This window comes from Cavia porcellus, unplaced genomic scaffold, assembly GCF_034190915.1.
Source record: "Cavia porcellus strain 051 isolate PalLab524CR breed Dunkin Hartley unplaced genomic scaffold, mCavPor4.1 scaffold_20, whole genome shotgun sequence".
Classification (NCBI taxonomy): Eukaryota; Metazoa; Chordata; class Mammalia; order Rodentia; family Caviidae; genus Cavia; species Cavia porcellus.
Window position 1 is genome coordinate 25,341,338 of NW_026947503.1, and position 15,117 is coordinate 25,356,454.

General features: G+C 38.2%; 1 protein-coding gene and 1 long non-coding RNA gene across 4 annotated transcripts in view; one reads left to right on the plus strand and one right to left on the minus strand.

The window, feature by feature from the left end:
- The window catches only part of Nedd4l (NEDD4 like E3 ubiquitin protein ligase), a 335,786-nt gene that overhangs the window by 307,708 nt on the left and 12,961 nt on the right, over nt 1-15,117 (minus strand). The gene's annotated exons all lie outside the window — the stretch shown is intronic.
- Nucleotides 18-9,323, plus strand: LOC134471772 (uncharacterized). Its single transcript, XR_010041399.1, has 3 exons — nt 18-234; nt 6,495-6,590; nt 8,962-9,323. It is a non-coding gene; the product is annotated as an uncharacterized LOC134471772 (long non-coding RNA).

Genomic DNA, 15,117 nt, shown 5'->3' on the forward strand with positions numbered 1-15,117 from the left:
ACTGATGATGACTGTGGTTCTCTACGGGGAGCTTTGTCCTTACTTTGAACACTGCTTCCTCGCTCCAGTGCAGCTCCCTCAGCCTGCTGCCACAGACCCTGCATCTTACTCACCCAGACTTTAACTTCCACCGTGATCTTTGGGCCTTTCCAGTGCAGATCCTTGATACAGACTTGCGGGAGACACTGTTGCAGGCTCAGGTCTTTAGCTGGACCCGTGGAGGACACTGCTAAGGTAATACATGTAGGACACTGCCAGTGGATCCAGGTGCCCAGCTGGACTCTTTTGAGTCTCTAGTGTATAAACAGATCTCTTGTGCTCTTCTGCATTTGATTTTTTGTATGATTATTATAAAATAATCCTATAAATTATATGTCCTGTATTAAATCTATTCCCTTGTAAATCTTGACTGCAACACAGTAAAAATATACAAGCAAATGAAGTGATACATGGAATAAGTTAAGACCATCTCTATACATTTCTACTGTATAAAAATTCATCAATAATTTCTATTTCATTTTAGTTACAACAGAATAAAATGTCCCAAGTTTCTCTTTTGACACTAACAACTCTGCAAGATACAAACATTAAACAGTGACTGATTCTTCTTCAGTATCTTCAAACTGTAAGAACACTGGTATCATTCTAATCACCATGAAAATCAGATACTCATTTCAACAGTGAAGTCATCATTCAACAACTTCTTGGACAGTCTTTCCTAGTCAGTTAGTCGGCCCCACTGAAGCCGAGATCGCATCACAGCCAGCGCTCTGAGGGGGGAACAATTGCTCCATCTCTGGGGATAAATTTTAATTCTAGAAACAGTTTTTAAATCATCTACGGTGACTGAGATGAGTGCTCAACCCAGGAAAGATCATTTCAATGTGGAATTATACTAATGTAATGAGAATAGGCTGGCTGGTAAGCTGGCTGAGAAGGTAGTTTTGGCAAAGAAATGCAGAGATCCATAGTCACCCCAGTAAGAGTAACTCTAGGACCCCTCCCCATAAGAAACCACCTTGAATGACAATGTTCATTTCACTATGCGCAGAATACATCTTTAAAAAAATAAGTTACTCCTTATTCTATTGTGACCTGACGCTAAGAATCTTAAAAGGAAAAGGGATTTTTTTTTTCAGTATGGAGGATTGAACCCAAGAGCTTCACACTAAGCTATCTATCCACCCTTTTTATTCTGTATTTTGAGACAGGGTCTCAGAAAATTGCTAAATTGCCCAGGCTAGGGTAGAACTTGCAGCTTTCCTGCCTTAGCTTTCCAGAATGCTGGGATTTGCACCGTACCTTTTTAAAGCTGAGACACCAAAGCTACATAGAAAAACAGTACAACTAAGTGTGGTCACTGAGGTACCAGGGAAACAATGACCAGTGCACAGTGACCCAGCTCAATGTGGCCAGGCACTGCAGATCAACGATAATTGATTTTTCTCTGCCTTGAGGGGAAAAAAAAAGCATTAACCTATTGGGAAATGCACAGGTCATCCGATGGCGATAATAAAAAAAAGGATTGCTAAAGAATGGGAAAATTGGTGACTACATGATTTGCATTTGTTTAGCAGGAGAACTTTTTTTTTAAAAAAATGGAAAAGAAAACCAAAAAATGAGACATAAAAACTACAAGAACAAGAAAAACCCAAACAATAACAATATACATTTTCAAAAAATGATAGGAATTTAACAATGGTTGTAATACTGCATATTATCTTCAAAAGAGTTGCTTAGATTATGAAATACACATGTGCAAATTGATCTAATAAATTTATATCTTTTTCCTTTTTCCTTGCTTTTCTCTTTTTCCCTATCCTAGTTATTTTTCCCCTTCTTATTCTTTCAATACATCTATCATAGATTTTGGATCTTACTTACTCTTTAAGTTTCTTACACTATAGAGAGAATACGGTATCTATGCATGAGTATGATTTATTTCACGTATAAGTATGGCCTCCGTATCTCATACATTTATCTATAAAAGCCTCAATACAGTCTTACTTTATAGCTGAGTAGTACTCCATTGTATAAAAATACTGCATCTTTTTCATCCATTCCTCCATTGCTGAGCATTTAAGCTGTTTCCAAGATTTGGCTGTTATAAATTGTACTTCTATAAACATGCTGACATAAATCACTGTTATGATGTTTCAATTCTTCTGGGAAAATGCCCAGAAGCGGGATAGCTAGGTCAAATGAAACCTCTGATCTTAGTTTTCTGAGGACCCTCCACAGTGGCTGCACCAGCCTACACTCCCACCAACAGTGGAACAGAGTTCTTTTTCCCCCACAGCCACTCCAGCATTTTTTATTGGTTGATTTCTTGATCTTGGCCATTCTTTCCGGAATGAGATGAAATCATAGCATTGTTTTAATTTGCATTTCTTTAATGACCAATAATGCTCAGTATTTTTTCATATATTTATTTGCCATTTGTATTGCTTCATCTGAATGCTTATTCATCTCAAATGCTCATTTCTGGATTGGATTTTTGAATTTTGGGAACCTAATCTTTTTTACTTCTTTTTATGTTCTAGATGTAAGTCCTTTGTCTGAGGCACAAATGACTAAGATTTTTTCCCAGTTTGTGGGTTTTCTTTTTACTCTGTTGGAGATTTCTTTTGAGATGCAAAAACTTTTTAATAAGAAGGGATCCCAGAAAATACTTCTGGGAAGTATTTTCCATGCAGTATGATTTCTTTTCATGAACTCTCTACCTCTAAGACTTAAAGATTTATATCTACTTTGTCTTCCAACAGATTTAGTGTTTCTGTTTTAATATTTAGATCTTTGATCCATTTTGACTTTAGTTTAGTGCACCTTGACAGACTGGGTCTAGTTTTAGTTTTCAGCATATGGAAAGCCAGTGTTAAAGAGACTATCTTTCTTCCAGTGACCTTGTAGTTGTGGCTGTATCTTCTAATCTATTCCACTGATGTTCAGGTATATTTTTGGCAGTACCATGTGTAGTGTAATTTCAAGTCAGGGATTGTGATACCTCCTGCCTTGCCTTTGGTGTCCAGATTTGCTTTCGCTATTCAAGGGTTCTTCTGGTTCCATATGAATTTTAGGAAATGATTTCTCTGTATCTGTGAGGTATGTTAGTGGTATTTTGATTGGTATTGCATTAAATTTACACAACAATTTTGGGAGAATGGTCATTTTCACAATGTTTTTCCTATCCATGAACAAGAAATGTCTTTCCATTTTCTGAATTCTCTTTGATTTCTTCTTTCAGAATAATGTAATTTTCAATGCATAGATCTTTTACTTCCTTTGTTAGTCTGATTCCTAAGTATTTCATTTTTTTGGGTGCTACTGTAAAGAGTATAGTTTCTCTTATTTCTCTCTCAGTGAGTTTGTTGTGAACAGGAATGCTATTGATTTTTGAGTGTTGACTTTGTATTTAACTATGCTGCTCAATTTATTAGATCTAGGAATCTTTAAGTGGAGTTTTGGTGGTCTTCTATGTAGAGTATCACATCATCCGCAAACAATGATAATTTAACTTCTTTTCCTCTCCTTATTTCTTTTATTTTTCTCTCGTCTAATTGCTCTGATTAATGTTTCCGGAACTATATTGAATAAGAGCAGTGATAGCTGACATTCTTGTCTTGTTTCTGATTTTAGTGTGTAAGCCTTCAGTTTTTGTTCATTTAGTAACATGCTGGCTGTTGGTTTATTATATGTGGCTTTTATCAGATAAGGTAAAGACCATCTATTCCAATTTTCTGTAAGGTTTTTATCATGAATGAGTGTTGGACTTTATCAAAGCTTTTTCTGCATCTATTGAGATGACCATATGATTCTTGTCACTGGCTCTACTAATATGGTATATTATATATATTGATTTGTGTATGTTGTACCACCCCTGCATTCTTGGGATGAATCCCATTTGGTCATGGTATATAATCTTCTTGATGATTTGCTGTATTCTGTTTGCCAATATTTTATTGAGCATTTTTGCATTTATGTTCATTAAGGAGATTGGCCTGTAGTTCCCTCCTTTGGTTAGCAGGAAAATTTTAACTATCAAACTATCTTTAAAATTAAGTCAAGATCTATGCAAACGCAAATAACAGATGCACAAGATGTCTTAGATCTCACTGACAGTTTCAATAGATGCAAGTTACCAGGAAGGACTACCTGCAGTCATCCATAATGTAACAAACCACAGCCATGTAATGGTGTATCAGCCATCCATAGAGGCTTTACTACCCATAACAATTCTATCCCTGTAGGAGATGACTTCATTGAGAGCAAAGACCACATCTGACACAACAAGTCTCAGACAACGATGATTTTAATATGTTAATTCAAGTGTTTCTCAACATACAAGTTACATCCAAGTAAAATCTACTATAGGCTGAAAATGTCATAATTAAAAACTGCATTTACTATACCTAACCTACCAGATATCATACCTTATTAGCTCAGTCTACCTCAAACATGCTCAGAACACTTGCCTTAGCCTAAAGTTGGGCACATCATCTAACATAAAACATTCTATGACAGTGTCAATATCTCACATATTTTACTGAATACAGAAAGTAAAACAGACAACATTGCACAGACTGTCACACTAGCATAAAGTCAAAAGACAGTAAGTCAGGTCATGGTAGGGCAGGAGTCGTATGTGTAAACATGACCACTGTACATAACTTAGCACTCCCTAGGACTTCTGGGCTCCAATCAGCCCTTGAAGTCATGGCCAAGACAGCAGCAGCAGCATTTCTGCCATGGCTCCAGCTTATCTAACATTAGGTCAATGGTGTCTTCATGTTCCACCACAGAGTACAACAGAGCTCTGAACAAAAGAAATAAAAGAAAACAGTAAGTTATCATCACTTACCATATGACAGTTGAGAAAAGAAAAAAACCTGTTCTAACAGTCAGCACTTTTTGAGCACAGATGGTAATATACCTTCAGTAAAACACTATCACTTGTCACATAAAAATCACTCTGTTAATGTGGATTTCACTCATTTGAGAATTGTATTTCTTCACAAATATGCAAATTACCTTTAGTGATGGCAATGATGTTCTCCCTCTAAAGGGATCTACCTTAGTTATGCTTACAAACATATTGTACTGTATCATGTTGCTTGCTGCCTTCTCACCACAGGAGGAGAAACACATGATTAATTGTTCTTCCTAAAGGAAAGTAACATTAGAGCAAGACATTCTTCAGTGGGACATTTTGGAGTTGGGGGATAAAACATATATAACCATTAGTTCACCGATGAGTAATATTAACAATAATAGATAAACAATGTTATTTTTATAGCTATTCTTCAATGAGTTTAAGATCTGTCCCTTTAATTTAAAAAAAATTTCCCATCACAGCTTTCACATTATACATGTGAAATTTGAAGAAACTGCTTAGTTCAGAGCCACACTATAATCCAGGATAGCCACCAGAGATGTTTTTAAACTGAGCAGTTTTAAACTCTCTTTTTCTCTCTTTTGCATTTAAAAACACAACAAAACAAAGCCTGTATGTTACTGAGGGTCAAAGCTGGGGGCTCAGGAATGCAAGGCGGACCCTCTACCACTTAGCTACTTCATGCTTTTCATCTCACTTTGTTTTAATTTGTGCCATAACTGAAAAATGAACTTGCATTGGTCTCTCCCACCATATGGTTTGGGGCTGTGTCTGCTTACCAAACTCCATGACTCCACCCCTGCCCCACACCCTTCTAAGGGCTTATCTTCCAGAAGACTGGGTGATATAGCCAGCAACTTTCCCCCAGAGAACCGCTGTCTCAACTGTGGTGTTCTAGCACCTTTCAGGACAACAGCCCCTAGAGGTGCAGTAGTCAAACTTTATGCTCACTGTCTGGTCCCAGCAGTCCAAATGCCTCTGGCAAAAAAATAAGACATGGAACGAACAGAAAGACTTTTGTTTCTTTTACACAGAGAAGTGACTCCTACAAAAGCAGCTATGTCAGTTCCAGGTTCATTCAGAGCCCAATCCAAAGACCAAGTTAAGGATAAAAGATAAAACTTTAGAAATACCAGTAATGAAGGGTCACCAAGGAAGGGTGTTTCCTATATTCAAATTCTTCCTGGGAATTGGCTGATAACTATTAAGGTCTACACTAAACTCAAACTGATTCTCAAAAGGATTCCTCACCTCTATCAAATCAAACTATTTTTAATACCTCAACTACTTTAAAATACAGATGAGTCTTATATAATTTTTCAAGTTCCATTTTTCATCTGATCCTTTCACAAAAGATAATAATCAATGTGGATGCTTGTAGGATTTTCCATCCACCAGGGAATAGTAGGGCTTTAAACTATAATTTTTACATTTTATCTTAATCATAGAGGCATTTTAAAAAAAAAGATGGCAAATGTTCCTGTATTTATATAATCTCACTGATAGTTCTTTGAACTACCGCAGTCAAGTCCTTCAAGATTATAAAATTCGATCCACTGCAGAGCTTACTATAAATACCCTTCTTGCTTCCTGCCACCTCTAGTCTGGAGCCACCACTACCAAAATGCACCTCACAACCTAGTGTGTTCCTTCCTTTGCATCACTATGAGGAATGAAACAGCACGGAGAAGTCAAAAAGGTATGCTTCTGATTCTGTGCTTTTGACGTACAAAGATTGGAGTGCAAAGTTCACTTTTGGTGCTTATTAACTATATAGCACTGACTAAGTGATTTGTTCTCATCTCAGCTTTTTGATCAGAAAAAGAAACAGGAAGAATAGCATGGTCTCAATGATCAGTTTATGGATTAATTAAGCAACCATGCAAAAGCAAATGTATTACTGTGGGGTTTCCCAATGTCCGCTCTCTTGGCAGGTGTGCACAATAATTGTTGTGGGGCTGTCCAGAGATTTGTAAGATGTTTAGTAGTAGCCCTGGCCTTCACCAACAAAATGTCCCTTGCACTTGCAAGCACTGTCAAATGTTCTCTGAGGGAGAGGAAGGTAAGAGAGACCCCAGCTTAGAGCCACTGCATTAGCTATTTAATAAATATAGATGTCTTCCCTCTGGCTAGCCATACAATCTTCTGAAGCAACAAGACTGGGGAATTATTCTGAGCGCATCTTTTTTCCTCACCTAATCAAGCATTAACTACAGACAGTGAGATATTCCTCCAAAATATAAAATACCTCTAGTCCTTACCCTTTTCCATTCCCACTATCATCACCACCAAATCTACTAGCACATGACCTTGTAGGACTGTCCCAACTCAAATCTATTCTCCCCAGCGATGCATGCAAGCTTCATTGATTTACTTACTGGCCGGGTCCTCCCACATTCTAAAGCACATACTGTACCTCTGGGCTATCTCCAGTCCCCCAGTGAGCTTTAGAAAAGTCCAGGTCTTAACAAGTTTCTAAAGAGCCTCAAGCAATACGGTCTCTGTTCCTTGTTAAGGCCCACAGGCTGTTCATATCCAGCCGCTCTGACTTCAACAGTCAGCAGTGCCCTCCCCTCCTGGTCCAATCCCCATTCCAGGGAAACTCTCTGACACTCACTGGACAACAGTTCCACTCTTGGTGCCAAGAGCCAGGTTGTTCTCGCTCCACTCCCATCCCTGCTGCTTACTAGTTGTGTGACCCTGGGCAAATTAACTCCTCATGCCTCAGCTTCCACACCCATGAAATAAGGATAACAATATATCTAACTCACAGTACTGCTCTGAAGATTTATGTTCATTTTTTGTATTTTTAATTGGCACAAATAATATTATCTACACTTTTGAAATATGTATACATTGCAGAATGGTAAAATCAAGCCAATTAATACATTTTGCCTCACGTTTTTGTGGTAAGGATATTTAAAAATCTATTCTCAGCAGTTTTCATGAATATAATACACTGTTTTGACTACACACAAGTTAGTTCCCGTAACATCATGACATTAGCACATAGCACATACATGATTCTGTGTCCAATTCTGTGGACAACCATGAGGTGGATTAGCAAATCTCAATTTCAAAAAGCACTTGTCATTGTGGGAGAGACTCAGTTTTCCTAGTATGTTGTGATGACTCAACTCAGAGGCCACAAGGACATGACCTTTCTTGGCCAGGGAGCATGAATCCTAGAGTCAGAAAGGAAAAGTCACTTCCAAGAGGATGATCTGGTATTGGTAATCACCATTTCAACAACCTTATTGCCCTTTTAAGAATGATGGGGATTCTAGGAAGACAATATGTAACCTATTAACTAGTGATTTCTTACTGTATATTTTTTTTCTTGAAATTCTGTATTACTTGTACCCTTTTACTGCTTTGTTTTTTTATGTCCTTTCTTTTTTCTCTTTAAATAAAAAAAAAAAAAAGAATGATGGGGAAACTGTATAAGTGAACCTGTAGTTGGGTGTGGCAGTGCATCCCTATAATCCCAGCACTTTAGGAATCCAAGGCAGGAGGGTTACAAGTTCAAGCTCAGCCACGGTAATTTAACAAGTTAGATCCTATCTTGAAACAAAGCTGATTTGTTAAAGGGGTGGGAATGTAGCCCACTGAGAAAACCCTAAGTTTAATCCTCAACACACACACACATACACACACACAGTGAACCTGTGTCCTTTTATTGAACACAATTACCTCTCTTGGGACTGAAGAATTGGAAAAGTTTTTCACTTACAATTTTTCAGAAAGCATATATTAGTGGTAGAGCTGCCTAGCATCTAGGTTCAATCCCCAGAACCACAAGGAAAAAAATACCCTACAGAAAAATAAGAATAAAATTCCAGCTAAAAGTATAGACAAGAAAACAGGAAAGGTAACTTATAATTACAGAACAGATTAGAATTCAAAAAGATCTTTTAAAAGAGTATGTTTTTCCTGACCAAATGATCTCATAAATTGGTCTAATCTCTTTGAAGTAAGCACTCAGTGGGCCTGACACTATGCTTAGGGTGGGAGACAAATTCATAGGACAGAATCCTTGTTCTGAGAAGTGTCTCATCTATTTCAAACAGGCACATAAAAAAGGGATCAACTGCTACAATGACCTTCGGACATCATTATTAAAGTAGTAGAAATGATTAACAAGGAAGATGCTACTGAGTCTGGGGTATGAGGACAGATGAAGAGAAAGGGTACCCAGCTTTGAAAAGTGACTTCTGAGCTGAGTTTCAAGTAAAAATAAAATACGCTACCTATTGTGATTCTGGCATCCCATCAGTTTTGGTCCCTGACAACTCCCAAGCCTGGCTCCTCTGCTTTCTTTACAGGTATTTCTATGCTTTGAAAGTTTCTTCAACCAATTCCCATTCTGTTTAAACTGACTAGAATCAATTGCTGTGGCCTGCAATCAAGAAAGAACTCTACTACAGGTTTTCCGTCAAACAAATGAGGTTCTACAAATAAAAATGAATGGGAAATAGGGAGCTGCCGGTTAATTAGTGTGCTTGGCTTTGCAACATTAACAGTTCTGTGGCTAGATGTGAGTGATGGCTTTATAACAGTGTGAATATACTCAGTGCCACTGAACTGTACACACATGTGCTATGACATTAAATACAGTGTGCATTTTGCCACAACTTAAAAACCACTTTAAGCTTTGAATTGTTAGTGAAGAGAAAGGTGGAGGGTCCTGTGAATCCCACAACTGCAGTCTGGGAGAGACAATCATCATTCTCAAAATGTGGGAGCAAAATCAAAGTGACTTGAACTTCCCTTGTTGTCCCTTGGACCTAAACCATGTGCCTCTGCATCCTGCACTACTGAAAGTCGCCTCCATGCAGAAGCAGTGGAGATGAGCAGACAGACAGACCTGATGTTAAAACAACCTCCCAGAACTAGATAAGATCACTAGCTGGAATGAGAAGCAAACAAACCCAGAACTTCACATTTCATGGGAAAAATTCTGTCAAAGAAACTCCCAGCTCAGCTGACACTACTCCAGCTATTCAAACTGAGACAACCAATCACAATCTCCCAAACTCATGCCAGACAAAACCATAAAAAAAGGGACTTTGCCAGTGTTCGTTTCATCCAGAGGACAATGACCAAGGAGAGTGGCATACTACACAGACTTCTGCAGAGCCAGACGCTGCAGACTGGCAACCAAAGTCAGCAACTTGCAGCTCTTCTTCAATTTTCTTATTTTCACAAACAGAAATGTTGTTGCAATTGGTCCGTTATTTCTTTACCATTATAGATTGAACATTTTAAAGAGCATAACTTATTTAGTCATAAGGCACCAGAGCATTAAAAAATTCCTCACGGGTATAACATAAGTAATGGTGTATCACCCAGAGAATCTTATGACACTGTACCTGGATACCTATTTGGGTTGCCTCCCTGGGGAAAGGGAACATGTGCAATGTCATGAAGCCAAGGGCATTCTGAAGGTGAATCAAAGTTCCTATGGTAGATTATAGGATCCTCACATGGCTGACCTCAGCCCAATTCATTGTTTTAATCAAGGTCATTCTACCCCCTCCTTGCCACTACTGGTTCGAGAATGAGCAGAAATAAGACTCCATGGGCCTGTGGGACAAAAGGAGAGACTTTCTGGGGGACACATATGGGAATGAGATATCCTCACTCATAGGAGAAAGCCACAGAAAAATTCTTTCTTCATATAGTTAAAAAAAAAAAAAAAAAGCATGGCTTTGACTGCCAATGGCAGCCAGTCTCAAATGAATAAGGGCCCTGAAAAGAACCAGAGGGCAGATGTTAAGTTGGAGAACAAAACAAATCCAGTTCCGACGCCATCACTGAGCTGACCCACCTTCTCACTGTCTAGGACTCTAGGGGGATGTTCTCTACCTGACTGAACATAGCTGAACAAGACAGACGCTGTCAGAGATCCCATGACAACTATCAAAACTCTAAATACCCAAACACCATAATATACAAATGCAAAATGGCAACTCAGAACTAACAATCCTAAGACAGCCTCAACTGTCAAATGCACCTTGTGTGGGGTGGAGACAGCACAGGATTTTGAGGTAATGCAAGGCACCCACCAACCATTCAACACACGTCAACTGTAAGATGCATCCTTACTTCAGAGAAGTTGAAACACTGATGTTTGATTTACCTAATCCAAGAGAAGTTCCAGGTTAGAAGTGTCATGTTATTTGTCAACTCCACCTTTTAAGAAGGGACGTAAGTCTAGGTTACACTCAACATCTGAAGGACACGGTAAGTCAACTGAAAGGCAAAATAAAGAATGTACAGCCGCATAGGTATCTGCTATGTACAGCTATCATTTTGATATCTAAAACTTCCCTGGGTATGATGATGGGCACCTACAGATTCACAAGCCAAGGCTGTGCTCAGGAATTCAAAGCCAGCAGCCTGGGCTGCAAGACCATGTCTCAAAAAGATAAAATAAAATAAAACTATTCAACACTGAAACAGTTATAATAAAACCTCAAACTCAAAACCCAAGGGGGTAAAACTGTCCCAATAGAGACAGATCTGAATTTGATGGCAGGCCACAATTATGTAGAACACTGAAAATAATTTCAAACAACACAAAACATTGTTAAAATCAAATTACTTTGATGCAACAGTCATGTGCAGAGGGATGAAAACACAAATGCCAAGCGCCCATGTGGAAGGAAATGGAACATACGTAAGCTGCAAGTGAAAAAAGAAACCAACCAGCCAGTTACCTCTCTAAAAAATGTTCCATCTTTCATCTATCCTTCCACTTCTCAACCCAGTGAAAGTCTCCTGCCCTGGCAACGCAATGACCTGGGTGACCGGCTACAGCACAAGGCAGCCCTTGCTACACACCTTCAACTGAACAAACAGTGTGTTGGGATCTGCACCAAGCAAGTGCTCTAATTTTCACCTGAACCTTGAAGTACACATTTCAGAAAGAGTTTCTTTCTACTTCACTTTTATTTACTGCATTATTGTTTTAATTGTACATTCTCAGGGAGATACAAGGTGGAAATTCAAAACATCTATATAATGGATAATGAACACATCAGGATAATCAACATTTCCATCTTATTTTTTTATAAAAATTAACATTTGTAATTGAAGCCTGGAGTGGCTACACACACTTGTAAGGCTGAGGCAGGAGGACAGCAAGTTGAGACCAGCCTGGGCCATAAGGTGAGTTGAAGGCTAGTCTAGACTATACAATGAAATTCTGTCTTAAAAAAAAAGTAATAATTGTATGTATCTCTGAGGCACAGTATCATATTTTAATATGTGTACACAATACATACTGGTCAAATCAGGTTAAATGGTATTTCTAGCTCATCATTATCGTGTTAGAAGCTTTCAATTTTCTCTTTACTTATAAAATATACAAGTTACTATGAATTTTAGTCACCTCTCTGTTCTGTTATGTTAAGAAAAAAAGTATACTGTAGAAACATAGAAAATACAAGTAAGCAAAAAAGAAAAATATAAAAATCTCCTGTGATTTTTTTGCTCAAAAATAACCACCATCAACATGCTGCAATATTTTTTCTATACATAAACACTTCTAACCACATAGGATTCTGCAACATCACTGTTCTGTAAACCACTTTTTCTATATGTTATATTACTGAATCGCCATGTTAGTAAATACTCAACATCTCCTTTTTCCACCCATCACTCCCATGGCTGCACCCCATTCTTCAAAGGGACAGGAGCAAACACTCTCATTCTTAGCTTAATGTTCCTCTTCCGCTAATAGTATTCACTGAAAACTAAAACACCAACACCAAAAACAAGCATGGCCTGTGTGATGCATACCAATTTCTCAAGAATCAGCACAAATATATTCCAACATTCAAAATCAACATGGACAGTTCAGCTCCTTCTCTGTACAGCTCCACCTTAAGAGCTACATTCTGGTGTTAAAGACTTCAAAACCAATTTATTGACTATAATTGTGGTTTCATCCAATTATCACACACGATGAATGAAGCACAGAAGAACTTGAGAAGGAAGCACAGATTCTCAGTTTTGCTTTTTCTTCAAACCTTGGACTCCTCCTTCTCAAACCAAAATGGCAAGAGAAAGTCAGCATTATGATGACACCCAAAATCAACTAACTAGATTTTTTAAAAATGCAGATCAGAAAAGAAGCCACAAGATTTTCACCAGATTATCCACACTTCAGATTGCAAAGGTAGTGCTGAGACTCATGTGTAAAGGATCTAAAACTTTCAATGCAATGAAGAACATACATTTTTCATTATTACACTAAGATAAGATGAATAAAAAGGCTGGACTTGACTGCTGCATGTTGATTGCACATGCTAAAATATCACATTGAACGTTACTTGTTTGTACATGTTAAACAAAAATAAAATATTTTTTAAAAACAGAGTTAACACAGAATATTTACTAAACAAAGCAATTCTCTAGATTATACTTTCATTTTCACAAAAAAGATCACAATGGCTGTCAGCTCTTTAAAAAATCTTACACATGTAAATAAAACTAACCCATACAACACAAACATCTTCAATTAAACAAGAAAAATAGGATCTTCATGACTCCATTATTTCTCTTCCAATACCTGTGCTCACTAGGCTTCTCATATTGGTGATATATAAGAATCCCACACTTAAACCTAAATATAAAACTAAATCATGTAAGTCAAATTTTTTAAAATCTGCTTACCTTTGCATTTGAAATTATTTACTCTTAAAAGGTGCAACAAGACAACTAAAAATGACACCTCCTTGAGTAAGAGCATGACACTACTATTCTCAGAAGCAGTTCTCATTACTGTAACAATCTCAACATTTTACCAACAATAAGAATCTTAGTGTTACAATGTGCTTTAACACTGTATTATAAAATGTGATCCAGATAGGCCTGGTGGTGTACACCTGTAACCCCAGCAGTTGAGAAGTCGAGGCAGAAGATCATCACAATTTAGAGGCTACACAGTGAGATCAAGGACAGTCTAAACTACATACAGGATCCTGTCTAGGGGGAAAAAGGGGAATCCAGAACTGTACCCAAGGACATAGAGAGAATATAGCCTTCAGTCAGCCTGGACATGGAAAAGATGATCAGAATGTGATGACTCTGTTAATATGGGCAAGACCAAGAGCTGGGGTACAACTCAGACCCTTGTCAATGCACCATTAGTTCCCCTCAAGAGAGGACCCACAGTCAGTACCTGGTAGACAGGATGTGGAAACATGCAAACCTGTTCAAGCAATCCATCAACGCTTTAGTTCAGTGTGCTGGAAACCACATGCACCCTGGAGCCCTGGCCAAGTGGCAGATGATGGCACATCCTTGAATCAGCAATAGAAGAGTTCCCAGGACTCGCTCATCCTCTTCATGGGACCTCCCTCCCCATGAGCTTCCAAACTCCATCTGCACTGGATGGACTGCACAGCATATTTTCTTACACCCAAAGAAAACTCACCTTTCCATGGCCCTTTTCTCCTGGAGAATAGAAGGTATAAAAAGAATACAAAGTCTCTCAGGGCATGACTGCCTGCCAAGAAGTCACCAAGCACTGAATCTGATGATGAACGGGGAATCTGAGAGTCTTGACATTAAATTTCTTAAGTTTTGAATCAATACAGAACTCTGGAGTCAGGGACAAAAAGTTGACTGCAGGGTCAAATTTAAGCTACTTTACTCCACATATACTTAGGTAATATGGCTTTTTTCACTGAAAAGTATTAGGCAAAAACACTAAGCCCTGGAACACCTCGTGTTCAGAATAAAACATTACACATACAATGAGATCCTATGTTATTCTGATATAAGTGGTCCCCTCTATGCACCCTTTTAGGACTTGAGCCAATTTTGTATTAGGAATTAAGAATCTCTCTGGTAATGAGACACAAAGAGTAATGACAATTAGCTCCTTCTCAAAGTCAGTATTGGTAAGCTATGGAAAGATCCCTACAACAGAACTAGAACTGTTTTGAAGTCTCCAAGTCCCGCACACTCAAGACATGACCATTAGAGAAAGGACTTCTGTGCCTGCTTAGATACTGCAGTAACGTTTTTCCTCAAATGTAAATGCCTTTCCACCTCCACTGAAGTTATACATGCCTTGGCTAAGGGAACCTAAAAAACATGGAAAACCAGTGCTTCTTGATACTGTCCGCACTGGAAAATATCATCATCGGTGTTTTTATTGAATAACTTTTTTAAAAAGGTTATTGGATTCGATGTGGTAGCGCATGCCTGTA